Genomic DNA, 13,757 nt, shown 5'->3' on the forward strand with positions numbered 1-13,757 from the left:
TGTTTTCTCCAAAGTCAGACTTACCCACCTGGGGCATCTGTTAAAGACAAGAAGACTTTGAGGAGACTATCTGGAAGTTTCTACCTCAATGGTGATGTGCTTTACAAGAGGAATTTTGACATGGTTCTGCTCAGATGCGTGGATAGATACGAAGAAGACTTGTTGATGACTGAAGTCCATGAGGGTTCATCTGGTACTCATTCCAATGGACATGCTATGGCAAAGAAGATGTTGAGAGCAGGCTACTATTGGTTGACAATGGAGTCTTACTGCTGCAAATATGTGAAGAAATGCCACAAGTGTCAGATTTATGCGGATAAGATTCATATTCCCCCGACACGTATGAATGTTATTTCCTTACCATGGCCTTTCTCCATGGGGGGAATTGACATGATTGGCATGATAGAGCCAAAAGCGTCTAAAGGTCACCGTTTTATTCTCGTAGCTATTGATTACTTCACCAAGTGGGTTGAAGCGGCATCGTATGCAAATGTGACCAGGAAGGTGGTTGTGAAGTTTGTCAAGAATCAACTCATATGCCGATATGGTGTGCCAGATAAGATCATTACTGATAATGGATCTAACTTGAACAACAAGATGATGAAAGAGTTGTGTAGCGAGTTCAAGATTGCGCATCATAATTCTTCTCCCTATAGACCCAAGATGAATGGGGTTGTTGAAGCTGCTAACAAGAACATCAAGAAGATTATCCAGAAGATGGTTGTTACGTACAAAGATTGGCATGAGATGCTACCATTTGCTTTGCATGGCTATCGTACATCTGTCCGCACTTCAACAGGGGCAACCCCTTTCTCTCTTGTATATGGCATGGAGGTTGTGCTCCCCGTGGAGGTTGAGATCCCATCAATAAGAGTCTTTATGGAAGCCAAGTTGGCTGAGGATGAATGGGTTCAGAGTCGTTATGACCAACTGAATTTAATTGAAGAGAAGAGATTAACTGCCATGTGCCATGGTCAGTTATATCAGCAAAGGATGAAGAAAGTCTTTAATAAGAAGGTCAAGTCTCGTGAGTTCAGAGAAGGTGACCTCGTGCTCAAGAAAGTTTTGTCTTTCGCGCCCGATTCCAGGGGCAAGTGGACTCCAAACTATGAAGGTCCATATGTTGTTAAGAAAGCCTTTTCAAGCGGTGCTTTGTTGCTTACAACTATGGATGGGGAGGATTTCACTCGTCCTGTGAATTCAGATGCAGTCAAGAAATACTTCGCCTAAAAATAAAAACAGAATAGCTCGCTAAGTTGAAAACCCGAAAGGGCGGCTTAGGCAAAAATGAGCGTCTCGGTGGATTGAAAACCCGAAAGGGCGATCCAGGCAAAAGTTAGTGACATAAAAAATGAATATGTATCCCGCTAGATTGAGTACCTCACCCTAGGGCAATCTAGGCAAAAATTAGGGATTTGGCAAGTAACTGCATCCTGACGAGACTTTGTTCTACAAGTTGTCATCTATCAAAGATTCTCGCTCAGTCGTCGTCAATTGAAGCTTCAAATACATTGGATTCAGAGTTGGTGGAGAAACGGTCATTATGTTCAATGTAGCCCTTTTTCCAATATATATCACCAATTTCAAATTTGTAAAGATCCATGGAGTCTCTCCATTTGCGGACTACCATTCTATTATATAAATTTGAGCCTTTATCCAATTCTTGGCACTCTATTTGTTTCTGTGTAACAAATGTTTGCATGTTTTAATTGATAAATATCATTGTTTTAAACGAATAAAGTTTTTATAAAACTGTTTTTAACAAAATGAACATTCACAAAGACTAAAAAGGATAAATGGAATGTCTTCAGTGCTCTCCCGAGGATAGTACGATCTCCAAAAGGTAAGACATTTATTCATATTTCTGGCTTTCTTATATCCTCCTCATCAGCTTTCAAGTTGTCTCCACAGCGAGCGCAGAGAAGAGTGATATATCATCATCAGCTGCCCAGAAAGTCTGACTCTAGCATTTGTGTTTTATCAATTATATGGTTGTCATCCCTTGTTTGGACTGACCTAAAATCCCTTATAGATTGATAAAAGTTGATATGCTATCTATTCACGAGGAAGTTTGTCTTTCCCCGGTATGAGTAGAAGTCCTCAGCAGGGTAAGCATGTGTTCCCTACATAGTTGCCCTTCCAGATAAGTTGTTTCCTCAGCAGAATTTGTCTAGAGCAGTCGATGAAGGGCTTGAGTCCCTTTTCATCCCCGATACTACAGCGTGTTGACGAAGGATTCGTTTCTATTTCCCTCAGCCAGGACAGTTCCTTCGGGAGTACTAGCAATTTATCCCCAATAGGGTTGCCCAATCCGAGCCTGATAATTTGTGTCCCCTCTGAGGTTGAAGATCTCTTCCAGTATTGGACGGTGATGAGGAAGATGTGTTATTTCCTTCCCCAACGGAGAAATTTCTCTTTCTCCCCTTAGTGGAGATGTCTCTCTAGCAGTCAGAAGGGAGTGTTTTGATTGATGAATATCTGTTTGGCGGTTGTTCCCCACAGAGTTTCATCTCATTTCCCGATAAGTTCCCCAGTAGAGTTTCTTCTACGACAGATCTTATTGATATCCAGTCACCTATTCCCGAGAATTGCTGGAAAATCCCCGGCAGTTGGAAGTTGTGACTTTGCCTATCCCCAGCGGTGATTGGTGTCTCCTGGCCTTTCTCTTTTGAGATGTTATACCGGATGTCCGTTCGTGGCTCTGGAGCCTGTTTGTGTTAGATATGTCTGTTTTTCAGCATTAATCATACATAAACCATGCATATACATGCATAATTATAGCATTCAAATATTCATGTTGCATTCTTTGCCATATATCTTTGCTTGTTATATCCTGCTATTGGTGAAATATTATTCCCTAAGCAGATGTTTGAGCCTGATCTCTCCACATAGAGTCAGCCCTATAAGCAGAAAGTGTATATCTTTCCTTTTATATTCCCCACTAAGTTATATCCTCGTGGATGAGTTTTGTTTCAGTTTCCGCCCCAATTATGTGTGGGGATGGAATTACTCCCCTGAGTTATATCCCCATCGGGTTAAGTCTTGTTTAATTGTGTCCTTCTAGTTTTTCCTAGATTGACTCCTTTCTTGTTACTTCCCCTGCAGTTCCCTGTGGGTTAGTTGTTCAATTGCTCAGTAACCAGTAATTGTTCATCCTTTCCCTAGTGGATCTTTGTGGCCTTCTACCCAGTAACCGGTAGTTGTAAGTCTTATTTCTGTGGTTTTCTACCCAATAACCGGTAGATGTAATCCCCTCTTTGTTGGTTATCTTTACCCAATAACCGGTATTGATATTCCTTCGTTTTTTAGTGTACCATCCAGTAACCGGTGATATATCTCTTGGATAATTGCTCTTATCAAGCAGTTCATCCCCGTCGAGTCATCTTTCATTTACCCTTGTTTGGTAATGATTGTTTCCCCTTCTGATTGGTCGTCATTTTATACCCAGTATCCGGTATCCCGATGTTCTTTTGTTTTCGATCGATTTATCCTTTATTAACCCAGTAACAGGTTGTGGATAATCTACGTTATGACGGTAGTAGATAATATATCTCATGCGCTCTTCAGTTGAAGTCTTTTTCTTCCCCAGTTGAGTAAGATTCGTTTTTCCTTGTGGAATCAAATACCCATCCTGTAAGTCGAGTTTGCTTTTTCAGCCCTCCTTTTGGATGATGAGTGTCTTGGATATGTTCCCAATTCACGCCTGGTTGATCACCTATTATATGCCCAGTAACCAGTATCCCTAGTGTTCCTTCCTTCTGCTCCTTATTATGACTTTTTGTCCCCTGTGGAGTCAGATTTTCCTGAGTTGAGATGTGCCTTTTGGGTCCTCCTCAGATGTTTCGGATGATTGATATCCCTCACCGTTATACCGGTCTTAGATATTCTTTCTCCCTGAGCATGTTGTTCTCTCACGCAGTAACCGGTGTTTTGATAACATGTATCTCTTTGAGTTTATTACCCAGTAACTGGTAATATCTCATTGTTTCTTCCTCAGTTGATGTCCTTTGTGGACGTCCCCGTCAGAGTCCGGATTTTTTATCCGAAGTATCCTTTGTGGATAGTTCTGCTGTATTGGCATATTCCCTAATACATGCATCTTTGCGTCAGCTCTAGTCTTCCCATCGATTTATTTTCATGGAATCCCTTCGTGTCTCCCAACAAGTTTTCCAAGTCATGACCTGCTCACGCATTTTACCCTATTTTCCCTAGAGTCTCTGTCTCCCTAGTGAGTGTGTTACTCCTATGGATTTTTTCAGTTTCTTTTGATTTCTTTTCCTTTGTGGAAATTATTCACCATGAAGATTTTATTTTACATACATACATTATGCATCATGAGGTCTCTTAGGGACCAAAATTCGTCTTTTTGTTATTATTTAAGCTCATTCTACCTCGTCGACCTGAAGATTTTAACCTTCATATCTCCAGATAGAATGACCTTAAATAAGGGCATCTGTAAGACCCTAATTCTGACCCTAAGATCCCTCATGGCATTATATCATTTGCTCATTGCATTTGCCTCAAGGATCATAGCATGTGTGGTTCCTTAACCCTAGGGGTATGACTTGTGTGAGTGGTTTGGGATCACCAAGCATGCTTGTATTGTATATTATTGCTTTTCTTAATTGTTTACTAACTAAAAGCACAAAAATATGTCACAAACTCTTTTTATTTTGAAGCTCAAGTGATCATGTGCACCCTTGCTCCTAGGAGGCTCCTAGGCTCAATGAAGTGGCTAGATGAAGATGAAGGCAAGCATGACAATGGTCCACCAAGTTCCTAATCATCATATATGTCTCCCAAGTACCTCAATTTGCCAATTTTATCAAGATAACCCAAAGGGCTTGAGGATTGTTTCCCAAGGAAACCCTAATTCAACTGTGCATTGACTGTGCCTTGCTCATGAAGCAACCTCAACCTATGATCAAATTCAATCAAGGTAAGTTCTTTCAATCATTATTTTATGCATATATGATGCTATGTGAGTATCCTCAATCATTCATTCATCAAGATTTGAAGTTTGGCTTTGAGAAGTTGACAAGTCAAGTCATCTGACTAAACTGAGGATCACGAGGACACAACTTGTGATGTGTTTGTCAAATGAACATGACCCCAAGAGAAAAAAGGTTCTTAAGAACCATATGAACAACTTTAATGTTCATTAAAAATCAATTTTAAACTTGTAAGGTCAGCATTCATTTCAAAACATTATAGATCATTTTGACTAAAACCCTAATTTTGGGTCAACTTCCCAAAGACCTAACTTCCTTATTTTTTATTATTTTGAGGTAATACCAATGGAATTGGAAATATTAAGATGCCTACTTCAAATTTAATGTTGGACAAAATTTCATAATCCTAAAATAAATACATGTGATAATACAAAACATTATAGGTCACTTTGGACCAAAACCATTGAATTTGAAAAATGTCCGACTTCAAGTGCCCATAACTTTCCCATGAAAAATCCAAATGATGCAAACTTTGAGTCCAAATTGATCATCTTGAAACGATATACAACTTTGATGTTGGAGGTTTTTCTATTTGAGGCTTGAATCAATGAAACATAAGGGCTTGAAAGTACTTGCTTGTGGTGAAAATTTTCAAAGGGAACCTAGACATGTTTTGTACCCAAAACTTCACAGCCAATTTTCATAAATTTCCAAACTCCAAATGAATTTTTTTCCCAACATGACTTTTGTTCCTCATTTCAAGGGCTTTCCAACCATTACTCACATTAATTTTTTGGACTTTCCATAAGTGAGTTTCGAAGAGCTTAATGTTTATGTTCAATTTTGCATTTCACATCAAAACTTCATGTGCAAGCAAATGTAGCTCCAATTACACGTCCAATTCACTTCTATGTGAGTTCAGCATGGATTTTCATTCACTTTTGGGCCTCACATGCATCTGTACAGGCCCGTGCATGGAGGATCCAATTTTCATGCAAACGAGGGAAAGCATTGCTTTGCATCCATTCCAGCTCTAAATAGAAGCTCATGCTCATTCAAAAATGGACCACAAGGAGATCTGAAACGTTGCTGGATTGAAAACCAAACCCTCACCTAAAGGAATTTCAGTTTTCATTTTCAATTTCAAGCTTGAATTTCAACATCATTAGTTGATCTTCACAGCTCAATAACTTAGCCTTGCATCCTCATCACACTTCCAGAATAAGATTGGATCAAAAGCTTGGAGAATTCGTGTTGTTTGAAGCTGCATTTCAGAGGTATATGACCAAACTTTTTTTGATTCAGATATTGAAATATGATGTGAATTTCTTTGGTTTTTATTGTTTTCTGAAGTCCTCAAGCATGAGGCAGGCCTATGGTGGTCTCAATTTTGTAAATCGTGCTATTTCAGATCAAGCACCATGATCTTCAAGCTCTTGTTTCTCTCTAAATAGGAACATTGAGAAGGATCTATGGTTACAGGGGTGATGTACATCACCTCAGCTTCATTTTGATACCTTGCTTTTTAATTTTCATTAAAGTTTGATTCCCTGCGTGTGTTGGCCGGAATTAGTTGTCTGGCCGGAGAAGATGGTGATTTCCACCACCATCCCCACGTGGGAGCCTCTGGTCCATTGGATCTTGGTAAAACGTTTTAATCTCAGCCTTCCAATGTTATGACTTGTTTTAATTCAAAATGTAGCGCGTTTGACTTTGGTCTTTCGTGTGACCGCGCCTCTGAGCCTTCAGATCATTGCCACATCAATTAATGAAGTGATCCAATGGCAGCACATTTTTTCTCTTTTTCTTATTTTCTGTTAATTCCATATAATTCCTTTTATTTTCAAAAATTCATAAATATTTTATTTGAAGTCACAAAAATATGAGACCAATTCCAAAAAATTTCTTGAAAAATCTAGTTTCATATTTTGATTTTAAATTAATTTTGTGATTTCATTTATTATTTTTTGTGAATTATTTGGTTTTTAATGGTTCTTAATTCATTTTAATTACTTTTTGATATTTGAAAAATCTAAAAATATTTTCTTAACACATATGGATCATGATAAGTCAATGAAAAATAGTCTCATCAATTTCTTAATTGATTTGAGATCTATTTGAGATTTTAATTCATTTGTGTTATTTTTCATTGTTTTTAATTATTTTTAAATAGTTTCTGATTTCAAAAATTGTTGAAAAAATTTGTCAGAGTTTGTTTGACCATGTTAGACCTATGAGAATTTAATTGGACTTGTTGAAGTTGATTTGAATTGAATTTGAGGTTTGGCCATATTTTGTACATTTTATTTTGTATTTATTTTTAATTCAAAAAATACTCAAAAAATATGTTTGACTTGTTGACTTGTGACCTTCATTTCTCTTCTATTTAGCATTGGTTGATGATGATTTGATTCACTTTTGAGCAATTGTGTTTGACCTTTGAATTCTCTTTCCATTCATTTCATCTTCATCTCTTTCTTTTTTTTCTTTTTTGGTCAATGAGTTAATGTCTTATGGTTGGTCTTGACATGTGAGAGGTTTCACCTTCTTTGATCCAAATCAAACTCAACTTGATCCAAGATCAAGTGAGTTGCTTTGTGTCCAAGATAGGTTGCTTTTTGGTCAAGCAAAAAACCTAAAGTCCATAAAAAGCCTTTCTCTTTTCTTTTGGCATGGCAAGTTTTTGGAGCTTGGCTTACTAGTCATGATCTCTAACTTGTGTTTATATGCCCATAGTTTTATTGACCCGCCTCAGATAGGTGTGACTACTACATTATTCCACTTACGATTGCTTAACATAGCGCTAAATTGTGTTATGATAAACTAACATAACCATACTAATTACTAACTTTAAATTTTGAGCATTTAATTTCTTGCAATTTACTTCTTGCTCATTTATTCATTTTGCTTTTCCCTTTTGCTCACTTGAGCATATATTTTATGTTTGTCATTTTCCTTTTGCTCATTTGAGCTCATTATTGTATATAAATATATTGTTGTCTTGTGGTTGTTTTGTCTTTATTTGTGTGAATCCAATGCAAAAAGGAGAAAGGACTTAGAATTAGGACTTACCTATGTGTAGCGGGGTATTCGTTACCATTAGAGATATTGACTAAATCCAAGGTAAATCATACAAGTCGAGTCGCCACGGCACTTCTATTTATCCAAAGGAATGGTTAGAAAGCGAACAAAAACCTAATAGTTTTAACAAAAACTAGTAAAAGAAACAGAGATCTGGGTAAGGGGGTTGGTTATGCAATGGGAAGGTGTTAGGCACCCAAAACATCCTAGGTACTCCTAGGGAGCCCTTTTCATACTTGTGAAGGTTGTTGTTTTGTGAAAAATTTGTTTGTGCAAACATGATTGAAGAGGTGAGAAGAGAATGTACAAGTTATTTACATTTTTGTGTTTGGATGGATAAACCCATTGCCTACGTACCATCTTATAAAAAGATTAGGATCAAAACCTCGTAGTTCGGGGTAAAAATCTCAAAATGAGTTGGTGAATTGATTGGTCCGAAAGCCTTAAGGTCTTTTGTTATCAAAGGGAGAAAACTCAACCAAACCACAAATCCACCATGTGAGGATAGCTTCAACATGCTAGTGAGGAGTTAACCCTATAATAAGCATGGGAGACTCATTGTCCATCACTAAGGATGTAGGTGAGTATCACATCTACTACCAAGATAACTCAAACCTAATAGCTCAAGGTTATGAAAGAATTTGATTAAAGAAATGGCCATTGGAACCACAAAAAGAAATTTGAATGGGTTATATTTACCAATTAGAAGTATGTACAAAAATGGTCAAAGTTGACTTAAGGATTCAATTCAAAATAAGTGTTGTAAAAAGAGAAGTGTGAAAATCAAAAGCATAAGGCTTAGGTTTCTAATGTTTGAAAACAATAATTAAATGTTTGCACAAAAGGTTTTGGCTTAGGTTAGAGTGGAGAGATGAAGAAGAAAGGCTAAGTCTTAAACATACAAGAGGTGAGGGGAAAGAGAACAAAACCACATAAGGAGTTCCTCTCTTGAGATCATATTGATGATTCAAGTAGCTCCCATCCTTTGGAATAAAGAAACCACAAAGCAAATATTTCAAGCAATCAAACACAAGGTCATGCTTCCAAGAATCCTCCAATGGCTTTGTATTTCTCACTTTGGATGCTCATGATAATGGTCCTCCAATTAAGCTCAAATGGAAACTCCTAGCACAAAAGCACACACATCAGAAGCTTCATGGAGTAAAACAAAAATGGACAAGAGTGAGTTTAAAGATTTGGTCCTTCTAATCCATCTTCAACATTAAGATCCTTTTACTCCAATTTTGCATGAGGAAAGTCCTAGAATCTAAGTCCAATTCTCCATTTTTTGCATAGGGAAAGTCCTAGAAGCTAAGTCCATTTCTTTGCATTTGGTTCTCAACAATCAAAACAAAACACAAGCATAATAATATATACACAATTATGTGCTCAAGTGAGCAAAAGGCAAATGGCATTAACATAAACATGTGCTCAAGTGAGCAAAGAGAAAAGCAAATGGATAATATGTGCAAGAATAGTAAATTGCATAAAAGTAAATTGCATAAAGTAAATGTTAATTGTCAATAGTTAGTGTTAGTAGTTAGTGTGCCATAAGGCAAATTTAGTGCTATGTTAAGCAATCGTAATTGGACTTATGTAGAAGTCACAACTATCTGAGGTCGGTCAATAATAATGTAGGCAACAAACACAAGTTAGGAGTCTTGATTAGTGAATCAAGTCCCAACAACTTGCCATGCCAAAAAGAAAATGAGAAATGATCTTGTATTTGTTTAAGCCTTTTGCATGATTTAACAGACAACCTATCCTTAATACAAAGCCATTCACTTGATCAATTGATCAAGATGAATTAGATTTGAATCAAGGAAGGTTAAATCTCTCTAATCAATACTAACTTATCAACCTTCAACTCATTGATCAAAAAGAAAAGAAGAAGAAGAAAGAGATGAATAAGAGAAATGGAAATGACAAAGTGGTAAAAGAAATATAAATGCATTAAATGGAATAATCATGTACCAATCCTCATATGTTGACCAATAACATTGGAAGTCAAGGTCAAACAATCAAAAACAGAAGTGAGATGAAGATTGGAAGTCAAGAAATGAATAAACTATTTTTGGCATTTTTTATAATACTTAAAATAAACTTGAATTAAAATAAATGGAAAGGTCAAACTTCAAAATCACTTCAAATCAACCTTGAAAGGTCCAAGTGATTTATCTTAAGTTCAACAAGGTCAAACAAAGTTTGACAAAAAATTTCAGCATTTTTAAAAGTCAGAAACTATTTTTAATCAATTAAAAATGGATAAAAATAACCTAATTGAACTAAAATCTCAAATAAATCTCAAATCAATTCAAAAATTGATGAGAATATTTTTCATAGATCCATCATCATTCAAATAGGTTAGGAAAATATTTTTGCATTTTTTGAATATCAAAAAATATTTAAAATGAATTAAAAATAACCAGAAAAGAGAAAATTAAAAAAAAATATCAAATGACAAAATAAAAAATATAAAAAATCAGAAATAGAAACTAGAATTTATTTGGGAAATAATGCAATTGGTCCCATATTTTTTGGATAAAAAATGAAAGAGATATTAATTTTTGAAAATAATTGGAATTAAAGAAAATAAAAGGAAAATAAAACAGAAAATAGAAATTGTAAAAAGCGTGGACCGTCTGATCTAAGCTCATTAATTGAGCTGGCAAATCAAGAGGCCACGAAGCGCGCGCCTACCATGGATCCAAGTCAATGCCTGCACATGGGAAAGAATAAAAAGTCATAATAATGAATGATCCTGATTGAATCTGGAAAATGGATCAAATGGTCCAGATTTAAACTGGACATGATGAAGCCACCGGAGCCACCGTCTTCTCCGGTGAGCTTCCAGATTCCGGCCAAAATGCAGAAACTCAATAGGCAACCAAAACGTGCGATCTATACATCAATAGAAAGCTGGGATGATGTACATCATCCCTATACCATCCATTTTCATTCTAGATCTCTATGATTTGAGAATTCAGAAGTTGAAAAATCTGGTGTTCATCATGAACTCAATGAATTCCAAAAATTAAAAGCATAAACATGATGCCTCCATTGAGAGGACTTCAGCCAACACAAAACCACAGCCAATAGGTCAAAGGATTAGGAGAATCGAAGAAAATACCAGTTGGAAGGTAAGCTTGAGTTCTGGTGATTTGAGCTTGAAACCTTGCTTGCTTTATCAAAACAGAAGTTCAATGAAGTGTATGGTGAAGGTTTAGAAGCACTAGATCTAAGAATACAACCAGATGAAGCTGAATTCTAGATCTGAAAATTTTAAGAGAAATGAAACTTGCTTCTTTAGTGATGGTTAGGGAATGAATTCTGCCGCATTTCAGGTTGAAATTGGGCGTGTAATGGAAGCTCTCATGCCATGTATTTATAGCCAATGCCATGCTGAAAGTGTGATTTCAAACTTGCATGATTGAAGGGGGCCTCCATGCATGGGCCTGTACAGGCGCATGGAGGGCCCAATTCCACATGGATTTGCAAGATGAGATCAAGAATGAATGAAATGGACGTGCAATTTTGATGTAATCAGCTCATGCATGGTAGTTGAATCAAGTTTCCCAAAAATGCACTTAAGGTTCTCCTCTTCGAAAATGATATTTTCCAAATCCAAATGAAGCCATGTAGGTAATGGCTGGAAAGGTCTTGATGTAAGGAACAATTGTTATGTTGGTCAAAAATCCATTTGGAATTTGGAAATTTAGGAAATTTGAGTTTAAAGTGTGATGTGCAAAACATGTCAAGGCAAGGTTTCTAAAATTGGCCAACTTTCAAGCCCTTCTGTTTTGATGATGCAAGCTTCAAATGAAAAAATCTCCAAAATCAAAGTTGTATATCTTTTCAAGACAATCAAAATGGACTTAAATTTGGCATCATTTAGATTTTTGATGAAAGAGTTATGGGCACTTGAAGTTGAACTTTTTTGACTTTTAATTCCTTTGACCCAGAAGGACCTATAATGTCTTGGATTATCACATGTATTTCCTTTGAGATTTTGAAATTTTGTTCAACATAACATTTGAAGTAGACATTTTAAGCTTTCCAATGCATTTGATCCCACATCAAAATCGTAAAAGATGAATGAGTTATGTCCTTGGGAAGTTGACCTAAAATTAGGGTTTCAGTCAAAATGACCTATAATGTATTGGAATGGAAGATGGTTTTCCAAGATTGAAATCAAATTTTGATGAAAATTAAAGTTCTTCATATTGTCCTTAAGAACATTTTTGCGTTTGGAACCATCTCCATTTGACCAACACATCAAAAGTTAGGTCTCAGTGCATTTCAAAATAGTCAGATGAATTGACTAATCAACTTCTCAAGTCCATGCCTCATATCTTGATGAATTGATGATTGAGGATACTCAAATAAGTTCAAATATGAATTAAATGAAGAGTTAAAGAACTTCCCTTGATTGTATTTGACCATGGGCTGAGGTTGCTTCATGAGTAAGGCATTGTGGTGCACAGATGGATTAGGGTCTCCTTGAAGAACAAGATCTCAAACCCTTTGACTTGCTTTGATCAAAATGATGAATTGAGATGCTAAGGAGGCATATTTGATGGATGAGAGCTTTGGGAACCATTACCATGCTTGCTTTCATCTCTTCTTGACCATGTCCTTGTACCAAGGATCTCCTAGAGGCTTTTGACCTTGTGATTGCTCAAGCTATAAAACAAAAGATGTTAGTGACATATTTTTGTGCTTTTGGTTAGTAAACAAAAAAATGAGAAAAGCAATGATATACAATTTCAAGCATGTTTGGTGATCTCAAACCACTCACAAGAGGTCCCACCCAAAGGTAAAGGTAACCAAGATGCTTATGATCCTTGAGGCTATGCAAATGCAATGTTATGATGCCATGAGGGATCTTAGGGACAAAATTGGGGTCTTACAGATGCCCCTATTTAAGGTCATTCTAGCCGGAGAAGTGAAGGTTAAAATCTTCGTCTCGACAAGGTAGAATGGGCTTAAATAATAACAAAGAGACGAATTTTGGTCCCTAAGAGACCTCATGATGCAAATGTATGTATGCAAAATAGTAACACTCTGTGGGGATACGTGTCCACAAAGGAGTAAAGAAAATCAGGAGACACCAACAATCCACATTCAATGGGACAAAATCTTGGGGACACTTACGGGGATAAGAAAGAAATGCGTGAGCAGGGCACGACTCAAAGTTGGGGAGCAGAATTCCAAAGGGAATAAACTAATGGAAAGACTCGAACTGACTCAAAGATGCTCGTATTGGGGAATATGTCAATACAGAAAAACGATCGACAACGGACTTCATCGGGGATGCCTGAAAAGACTCTCCTGGGGAAGCGGCGAGATGAGGTGTTACCGGTTACTGGGTAACAAGCTCAATGAGACATGTGATCTGAACACCGACATAAGGGTCAGAGGTATAACATGCTCGGGAAGAAATGAATATCTAAGACAGGTATAAGGGTGAGAGATATCAATCAATCAAATCATCTGAGGAAGACCTAGAAGGTATATTTCAACTCAGGGAAATCTGACTCCACAGGGGACAAAAGTCGTAATAGGGAGCAGAAAGGGAGGAACACCAAGGATACCGATTACTGGGCATATAATAGGTGACCAACCAAGGCGTGAATTGGGGAATATTCCCAAGACACTCATCATCCAAAAGAGGGCTAAAAGCAAACTCGATTATAGGATGGATATTCGACTTCACAAAGGGGA

Source organism: Lathyrus oleraceus, chromosome 7, assembly GCF_024323335.1.
Source record: "Lathyrus oleraceus cultivar Zhongwan6 chromosome 7, CAAS_Psat_ZW6_1.0, whole genome shotgun sequence".
Taxonomy (NCBI): Eukaryota; Viridiplantae; Streptophyta; class Magnoliopsida; order Fabales; family Fabaceae; genus Lathyrus; species Lathyrus oleraceus.